Source organism: Uloborus diversus, chromosome 4 (genome assembly GCF_026930045.1).
Source record: "Uloborus diversus isolate 005 chromosome 4, Udiv.v.3.1, whole genome shotgun sequence".
Lineage (NCBI taxonomy): Eukaryota > Metazoa > Arthropoda > Arachnida > Araneae > Uloboridae > Uloborus > Uloborus diversus.
This window is the reverse complement of record NC_072734.1, coordinates 134,292,275-134,302,642: the sequence shown is the minus strand read 5'-3', so window position 1 is coordinate 134,302,642 and position 10,368 is coordinate 134,292,275.

The window sequence follows — 10,368 nt, the reverse complement described above, 5'->3', positions numbered from 1 at the left end:
ACATGTTAATTGTTCATCAAACACTTTTGAATAGATTGTATTTCTTATTCATTTTCTTACATAAAATTATATACATGTGTCCACTTATAATGATCATCTTCTTCCTCCTTAGAAGAGAAATGATCTGTTTACAATAACTAAAGTAAGTAATTACAAATGTACATATTGATCTCCGCGCTGCCTAAACGTAGTACATGCAACCATACAAAATGAGAAAGAAAGCGAGAAGAGCGGAAGGTCTCACTTTCCTCCAATATCTGAAGGCAAGCAAGCCACTATTTTCCTTCTAACCGACATTGCTTATCCCCACCACTTTTCATCACACAAAAAGGTTGGATATAACTTCAAAGCCCTTGCGTAAAAAGTTTCACTTAAAAAATCCTTGATTCAGCATTTTATTATAAAAGTATTGATATTTCAACCCGCAAAACTTTAAATGTACCTAATTTCTGACAAACAAGAGCTTTGTGGCTGGGAGGACTTTTACAATCTCAAAAACCCATGACAACAGTCCTTACCTCAAAGGTAATTCAAAACTTGTTAAAACTTAACTATGTATCAATCATGGCATAATTATTTAAAAATCATTTTCTCAATAAAAATAGAAATTTTTGCGAACCTGAAGTGGGGTGATAGCATGCACTTGATTCTTCAGGTGATAAAGAAATAGCAGGTAAAGGAAATAACAAGGCAACCTAAAAATTAGTAAACCCTAATTAGAGCATAATAAAATGTACCAACACACTACTTGAACTGAACTTAGAACACCTCAGTTTTCTGTTTATGATGCAACACACAGCGACTGGCATGCTTGTTGAATAAAAAGGAGTAAATTACCAAAATAACCAAAACTACCTACATTAAATTTTTCATAAAATAATACATTTTAAATTGGCTCGCTCAACCTAAAAAATCGATAAAAACTGTACTGTGTGTCAAGCAAGTGTTGCACTTCATATTCACCTCAAACGCTTTGGCAAATTCATGTGGTCACATTAATTTCATAATCGAACTGACATTTTTTTAAACAAATTTTAACTAGTAAACATTTAGCAGAATATCATAACAAAACGTTTCCATAAATCAAAATGTTATTTAAAGATACTGCCAGCAAGCACTGAAAGTCCTATAATTTATAAGCATTTTATTTCCTCTGCATCTCCTTTCAAAAAACAAAAATTTGACACTGTAAATACTTACGTTGCATAAAGTGAAGATTGCTTGAAGGAACATGAAAAACGATACATTAGTCAATTTTTGTCTAAGAAATGATCAGGAAAAATAAAAACCTTAACATTAAAACATAAGTTAAAATGGGTTTTAATATCAAGTCAAATTCGTTTAAAATAAAAATTTCCGCAGCATAAAGCATTTATAATACAAATCACAAGTTAAGATCTCTTCACATCACAAGTGTATGTTTTGTTTACTTTCACTCGTCGCCAAGCACGAAATTGATCGCGCCAAACCGAATACAGAGATCTATCGTTAAAAAAATTTAATTTACACAATTTAAACATTTGCCTTGTCTTAAAGTGTTGTTTTTCAATAACGTTGTGATTGAAATCATCGATTTAACAGAAAAAATAACTATAAAAGACCCAAATACAGTGTCAGGATGGAATTTTAGCACACCGGAACACACGTTCTTGATATAATTACGCGATAGTTAAAGAAATAGGAATGGACTCACTCAAGTAAAGCTACACAAGTATAATTTGAACATTGTAGAACAGTAATATGAGCATTAAAATCCTGGACTCGCCTTTAATTTTTCAGATTCTGGGTTTTTCCACAGCACTGTCATACGCTCCATGTTAATCCTACGGGAGAAGAAGAAACCTTGCCTCAGGCGGTCTTCGACCAATAGGAAAATGATACCGCGTTGTCGCAACTCTGAAAACTACGTTTTCATATAGGGACTCTATGGCGGTCGACTTGGTAGCAACCTGTGGCACCGCTGTCTGGAAGCGGTTAGCGAGATCAGAAACGTCACAAAGTCTGTGTTGGCCAATCCGGTCGTGTTTCATGTTTTGATCGTAACGCACGTGACTTGCCTATTATGAAAGTTACGCGTTGATTGGAGTGTCGTTTGCTGCTGAACTAGAACTACCGCGTTTTAAACCACGAGCGTTCGGAAACACAGCTGTTCTACCGGAATTCCTAGAGAAATTCCAAATACGTCAGAACCACACCGGACTAACCACGCGGTGTAACAGGTGGATCGTTTCCGAACGCAGCCAAATTCAATACATGGCCCCACTCAATACTGTAATATAAGTGACAGCGCCATTGAGTGGGGCCATGGCCATGTTCAATAATAACAAATTCAACCACTTTTATTTGGTAATGCTTGCTTGCGAAAATTAATCAAGCCTCGTGAAAATAAGTGCTTTTAACTCATGGACGTTTAATTCTTTTTATTTAAAGGATCAACTTCTGGTACATATACAAATTCAATGCAGAGAAATTCTTCATTTGCAGTTTATTGCTTTGAAGAAAAGATTGATACCTGGGGGCAGAACGAGTCCCCCAAGAGAGCGTCAACTTTGACTCTCAAAGAGCGCAAAAAGAATAAATACATAAATAAATAATAATAATAACAATAATAATATTAAATAAAAATAAAGAAATTTAAAGAAAAACGAAGACCTCAAAAGAAAAAAGAACAGAAATAAAATCAACCCCCAAGGGCACACAGGTTTGAGGGTGCATAAAAAAAACCGAGGCGCACATGTTCGAAATCACCTGTCATTGTCAAAATCACCAACTTTTGGCAGTTTTAACATAAAGTAAAGGGCGGAAACGGGGTTGAGTCTCCTTTCTCAATATTTTTTTTTTTTCACAATTGAAGTCAATTTTGGTGATGTTGAAGAGTGAGGCTTCTTCCCGGAAAGTTTCTGAAACTGAAGCTTGATTTGGCGCAATTTTAGGCTTACGAGTTGGTGATTGATGACGTTTTAAGGATGGATTCAGAGGCACTCTCTGGAAATTTTTTGGAATTGAAGTGCGAAAAACAGTTTAAGATAACTTTGATCACAAAATGAAATTGATAGTCTTAAAGCAATTTGAAATGATCTTTGGTGGTATTAAAGATAAGCGTGGAGATAGAAAATTCTCCTCTCCTCTAGGGAGAGGCAGAGTCCCTATATGAAAGGGAATCTAGGGAGGGGCAGCTACCCTTCGCTCTATTCCCCTTTAGCTATGCCCAAGCCCATGCTTTTACATTAAATTTCTAGAGTAAAACGTGAATGTATAAAGTTGTGAATTTAGCTTGAAAATATTTATTACATGTGTAGAATTCAGTGGTCAGTAAATATCCAACCTTTTCAACTACAATAGGAGTTTTGAAAAAATAATTAAAGTATTACAGAGAGAAAATTCTTTACAAAATAAAAAAAACTGAATCCGACTCAAAATTTTGGATAACTACTATCCACCTTTCTCTCTCTGTTCTATCTTTTTTGAAATGCCTTCGGTTAAAAAAAAAAATGTACTGCGTTCGCAGCCAATCCGACCTTCGTGGTCTGTTGTCCAACTAGCCCATATATATAAATACAGCATTGGCATTTTCGCCATTTGAAATGAAAGAAGATCAGTCCCTGAAATTACAATAACACAGATCTAATTCAATAATCTAGTTTCGGAAAATAGAGCTACAATCAAAATATATAGTGAAAAAAGCTGCTTTTGTCGTACAATTTTGTTCATAACGAGTAAATTTTTAAAAACAAAGGAAAAAATGAGTTTTCGCTCTGAATATTCAAATTGAAATCCATAAATATATATATATATATATATATATATATATATATATATATATATATATATATATATATATATATATATATTTATATATATATATATATATATATATATATATATATATATATATATATATATATATATATATATATATATATATATATATATATATATATATATATATTTATTTATTTATTTATTTTTTTTTGAGCAATCACGATTGCTTATTGCTTTCATTTGACTGCTTTGATGTCCTATCATTTTATTTTCTCACCGCCACCCTCCGCACCATCATCACCGTCGACCGGCTCCTCACGGTGCTGCTCCTATAGCGAAAGCCGTCTCCAGGTTGCATCCATGTCCTACACACACTCGCATACATACACAACTACACACACGCACATACACACACATACAGACACACACACATACAGGCACCTACACATACACACGCACATACAGACACCTACACATACACACGCACACAAACACATACACACACATACATACAAACACCTACACATACACACACACACAAACACATACACACGACTACCCACACATTCATGCCTGCACACAGACACAAACATATATGCCTACACACATACACATACCCCGCCCCCACGCACACAAACACTCATACACACATTTACCCAAACACTCATGCCTGCACACAGACACAAGCACACATGCCTACACACGGACACAAACACACATGTCTACACACATATACACATATCCCCTACACACAAACACACATATCCCCCCACACACAAACACACACGCCTACATACACACACAAACACTCGTGATTGCAAAAAACATAATTTGAATTCAAATGTCAAAATTCAAATTAATTTTTAATTTTTATTTTTTTCTTATTTGGCACTTATCCCGGCTCTCAGCAGTTCGTAGCCTAAGCATTTTGAGCTTATTGAGAGCGTGGTTTATTTGAAATACAAAAGTGTACGGCCCCACTAAAAAAATACTAGCAAGTTGGACTGAGGTGGTATTTTGCAGATAACTTAAATCACTGTACAAAACGCATTTTAAGTATCAAGCCTCTCATGATAAAGTTTTGTTTTATTCCCATTTTTACTCACAAACATGTTTAGAAGTACTATTGTGATTTTCCAAGACAATTTTTCAAATATTTCACTTTATTTTTAACTTTTCCTCTACGTGAAACTTATTTCCAACGCCAATTTATTTTCTCCACTAGGCTGTAACTTTCGTGATGATATTTTTATCCAAAAAATAAATTATATAAAGGGTGTTTTTTTAGAAATATAGAACTTTAGGTTCAAATAAAACACCGTTAAATGATGTAAATTGCCATGAATTTGGCTTTATTCGAAAGATGATTCTTTGCCATTTTTATTTAAATGTGATTTCTGGTATATGGCCACCCACTTCGGCTGGCTTGGAGAAAGTCTATTCGGGAAATCCAATTTTCTATCACTTTTTGCAGCAATGGGGGCCGTATGTGAGTGATATGTGGCGAATGTTCTCGTACAAGGTGTCAATCGCCTGTGGCTTATCGGTGTAGACCTGAGACTTCACACAGTCCCACAAAAAATAGTTCAGCGTAGTTAAATCGCATGATCTCGCAGGTCAATTCACGGGTCCATTAAGCGAAATCATTCGTTCACCGAACGTTTCTTTCAATAAATCAATTGTGACACGCGCTGTGTGGCATGTTGCACCGTCCTGTTGTCTATTCATGATGAAATAGCAAATCAAACTAAACACAAAACAAGTAACAACTATCAAATTGGCCCACAGATCAAACAGTGTTCTCGATTTAAAGTTCTATACCTCTTTAAAAAAAAAAAAAAAAAAAAAAAAAAAAAAAAACAACTTTTATATAAATATTTCACAGTGGCCATTATGAAACTATATCATGTTTATGCATTTATTAACTTTTATTGCCATAATTTCTTTTATGTACTAAATCTTTTCCTAAAAACTTTTTACACTTACATTTTTGCAGATCGGTAATCTTAATGATAGATACTACGATATTCCTAAATAACATTTATGCGATTCCGATTATAGTCGGTGGAGTTTGTGCAAAAACATTTCACTTCCGGATACCAGTATGAAATTTTGTACAGCACCTATGTTCATATAAGAGATCAGAAAAACGCCGGGAGGCAATTGAATGGAGGTCTAAAGACCCCTGTGGTGACGTCATCAAAATGGCCGCCATGTATCGGTTAGTACGTTAGTTTAACTGCTTAGAACTACATAATAGGTCATAATTTTGTAAAATTCAAATACATTATCTGAAAGCCGTTTAAAAAAGCTCTTCAACAGTGCTTAGTTTTATTTTCTAAGAGTGGTACCCGCACGGCTTTGCCTGCAGTAAAAAAATTAAAAGATCATTTGATTCGCCTGTATATTTACACACAATGGATTATGAATTTTTCGCCAATTTGCTATGTTAATTTACTCGGCCATTTTATGGTTCCTTCCTTCCTTCCTCAGTTGCAAGACAGCCCTGGGTGGGCCCTGGCCTTCAACAATTTTTTTTGTGTTACGGTTCCACGTTATGATAATTTGGTAATTTACTCGTCCACGTTATGATAATTTGCTCGGTAAAATGTTTTTAAAATTGAAATAGAAAAAGAATAAAATCAAATTTTCTAAAAATTGCTTCGAGGTGCACACCCCCATGCTATAAACTAATTCTTTGCCGAATTTCGTGAAAATAGGCTGAACGGTTTAGGCGCTATGCGCGTCACATTGAGACATCCGGACAGACATCCCGACAAACTTTGAGCTTTATTATTAGTAAATAAGACAAATACTTTAATAATTATTACAATATCAACGTGAAAATTGATAGGAAAATAATGACTTTCTTGTATTCGCCGATAATGGAGTAAAATTTTTACTGTTATACCTGCATTATAAAAGAACCTTTCCAGTTTCATTAAACTTAAATTTGTACTTCATGTCTTAACACCTTTTGTCAGTATTTTACCTGTATACTGAATGAAAGGAAGGTTAAAATGCAGACATAATCAAATTCACCGCCCGAAATGGATCGAGGACTTAACAATTAATGCTAGCGTATAATAAAACAATTTTGTTAAACATGCTTACATTTTAAACATTTAAGAGAAATAGATGAAAATTACACGTTTTAATACAAATAAAAATACCTGTTATAACGAAAACTGTAATAAGTTTTTTTAAGGATCGTTTTACGTATTGCATTGACCCCCACAACTGCAAAGAAGTGTACAATTCAGACCTGATCTGACTCATTGACAGCGTGTAGACATCTTTTTACACTTGCATGATATAAGTTCCTGTAATTTCTCAATTGTTATTTCGGGGTATGCATACCAAAGAGGTTCAAACTCTTCCCCAATTTTTTTCCATCCCCACAGGCATGGATCAAAGAGCTGAAAATTTTGCTGAAGACATTTTGTCCATAGTGAACACTGCAACATTGCTTTCTTTAGGTGATGCAGAAGAACGTTGCTAGATGGTGGAATACATTCAACTGGTCTGTTTTGCTGGGTGAAGAAAATTCTCCTAGCAGCATTTACGGTTTCCACTGAGCTTGATGAATGATACGTCAAGACGACCGAAGCGCTGAATAAGTAGGAAATGCTTATTGTCTTCATTGATGCCTTCGGGTACTAGTACAAAAAAACTTTGTCAACATCTCTAAACGCCATCCACATTTTCCATGCAGTACCTAGTTTTACCAATGCTGGCAAAACTAGACACCGGATAAACTCATGTAAAGGCATGGAAAAAAGGCAGAAGATCTGGTACACCTTGTGGAACTTTACGGTGCAAAACGTGGATGAAAAGATACCGCAGATATTCTCCACTTCCATACTCTACCCATAGCTCTTGCAATTTCGGAACTCGGAATATAGCAATCACTACATCATCCTTGTCAACAGTTTTCACGGTGATCTTAGACTGACCCGAGTATTTTATTGTATGCTGCATATAAAGGAATAGCATCGCATCGGCTTCTTCGTGGGATACAGGAGACATGGTTTCAAAATTGTTCTTGACTGAAGCAATTACAGTGTCTGTAGGTGCATACAACCTGCTTCCCATCTGGTAGATCCATCTTCACGAGATTTTCTGCCAAAAACTCGAAAAGCTCCTCTTTATTTTTATCTTTCGCATGAAATTTAGTAAATGACTTTGGTCTAAAAGCACTGGTTAAATACTTATTCTTGGTCCAGATCCTCTCGATTGTCTCGTGTCGCTTTTCAAACTTCCTTTTGAATAACGGTCAAAAACTAAATCTACCCTATGAACGCTTTTTAGTCTCATTAATATGTACGACTTCACAATCTGATCGCAGTGTTGTTGGACAGTTCGAGTAGACTGAGGAAAAAGCATGTGAATCAGTGCAGCCCCATTAATGAAAAATTTGGTTCTAGAATAGCTGTCAAAACCAGTCCAGTAGATTGGACGATACAAGAAACTACAACGGACTTTTTTCTTGGTTTCCTAAATTTGCCAAGGTTGGATATAGAAGGTGGACACGAGCTGTTTTCATGGGAAAAAATTCTTTTACATCCATTTCAGTTGCTTGGCCGGCAACATATAGCTTAGCAAAAAGAGTGCTGCTTTCCTCAAATCAACAATGTTTTGCTTGTCTTTGGACTGAACAGAAATATTTTCTGCTCACCAAGAGGAGATTGTTTCTTTTAATAACATCATGTATGGATAATTTTCTTAACACTAAGCGATCTTCTGCAAATGTATTGAATTGGCTTGCGCTGACATCACAGAAATGGCACTTTTTTCCGAGAGAATTATTTTGTTGCTGTTTACTGCAGTTAAATCGTCATCTTCGAAAGGATTCCCGTGTTCTTCAATTGTTTCAACTAGGCTGGAAACATGAGTTTCATATTGAATTCAAAAGCTTCTTGTATCTTTATGTATCTAGTATCTAGCTTTTCAGTAGTGACGTCAGACTTCAGGCTTTGATTTTCTTCAAACTCCCAAATCATGCGCACAACTTACGATTCAGCAACGATCCATTGTAGTAATGAAGCCTCATATGACTTAAACGGGGTAGATAAGTTGATGATTTTTAAATTAATTTGTTGTTTTGCTCATGCAAATGATCGTGTGCCATCCTGGAAAATTTCCTCTCAGTTTTGGAGCCAGATATATTCCCCCTATGAAACTCCTGGAAAATAGCTGGATGTATCTCTGGTAACTGCTTCCAATTGAACAGAAATACTGAAGGCCATCGGGCATAATTTGTATGATCAAGAGCAAACATCTGTGTTCTCAAGAGTGACAGTAAAACCCGAGAAATTTCCTTGACGAATAGTGCGCACCAGATTTAAAAGTATACATTCTAGCTCCATGGTGATCTTCCAGTAAATGTTTCGTTTATATCTTTTCGATTTTGATACGCTTTCTCTAACAGAACTTGGAGAGTGGTTACTGCAAAATCGTGAGCGTATCGACTTCTCTTCACATGCGAAACTTTGAATGTTCCTTCTGCTCTTCCCGATGTTGTTACATGAGTTTCTATTAGGAGTTCAGTTCATCCGCTTCCTTCAAGCCATTAACCTACTGCAGATGAAGCAGCCATTTCTATGTGGAGACCACCTAACATGACAAACTTTTTATTTTCGCCATACTCATTCGGCATAGCCCTCTGAATCAATTTTAGCAGAGCGCGTAGATGGGAACTAGATTACAAACAGTAAATTCATTAAATATTTTACTTTTTCAAACGCACATTAAAGAAATGATTGCAAGTTATGTTAGTATTTTGAGGTCACATGGAACAAATGAAGGAGAAAAATTTATTCTAAAAAAATATTACGAGTTTTTAATATGTTTTGCTTATTAAAAATGACGTAAAGGAATGAATACAAGCTATATGATAATTTTAATGCTAGATGGAACGAACAATCGAAGTTATCGATTTCAAACCTTAATATATTTATATGACTCACCTTTATTTGATATTATTTGCTACAGCATTAACCAGTCAAATATTCAGTTATTGAAAATTATATCTGAACAATAAACATATCACTATGGAATTTGCTGAGAACAGCAGAACTGGAAAGAAACGAGCTAGGCCGACTGCAATCCAAAGTTACAACTTGTTGGCGGGAAAAAAATCGAGTAGTCGTTCTGATTCTTGCCGCTAGACGGAAGTCTTTCGCACTTGCAAGAGAAGTGAATTATTATGGGACAATACATATGTGTATTTAATCCTGTATACTAAGGTACCTGGTAAGGAATTTTTAATTAAAAGTTTCACTGCGGGTTAGATGCGGCGGAACATTTGGAACAGTTCAATGAGAATGCCTCCCCCCGCCCCCTGCAGTTATGTTAATGCAGTGAAATTTTTAAAACTATTTACTTAGGGGGGGGGGGGACAAATGCATATTTTTCTAGTTTATTTTAGAGCTTTTATTTAGTGTACCTATTTTTTTTTTACAGAAGAATGATTTCTAATGGCGTTTTGAGCAGTTAAACGAAACTTTTCACCTTTTCACGATAGCCATTTTGATGACGGAAGTTTTTATGTCTCTAAAACTACTTGACTTCAAAGGAAATACAGTGGCTCCCAAAAGTCTTCGT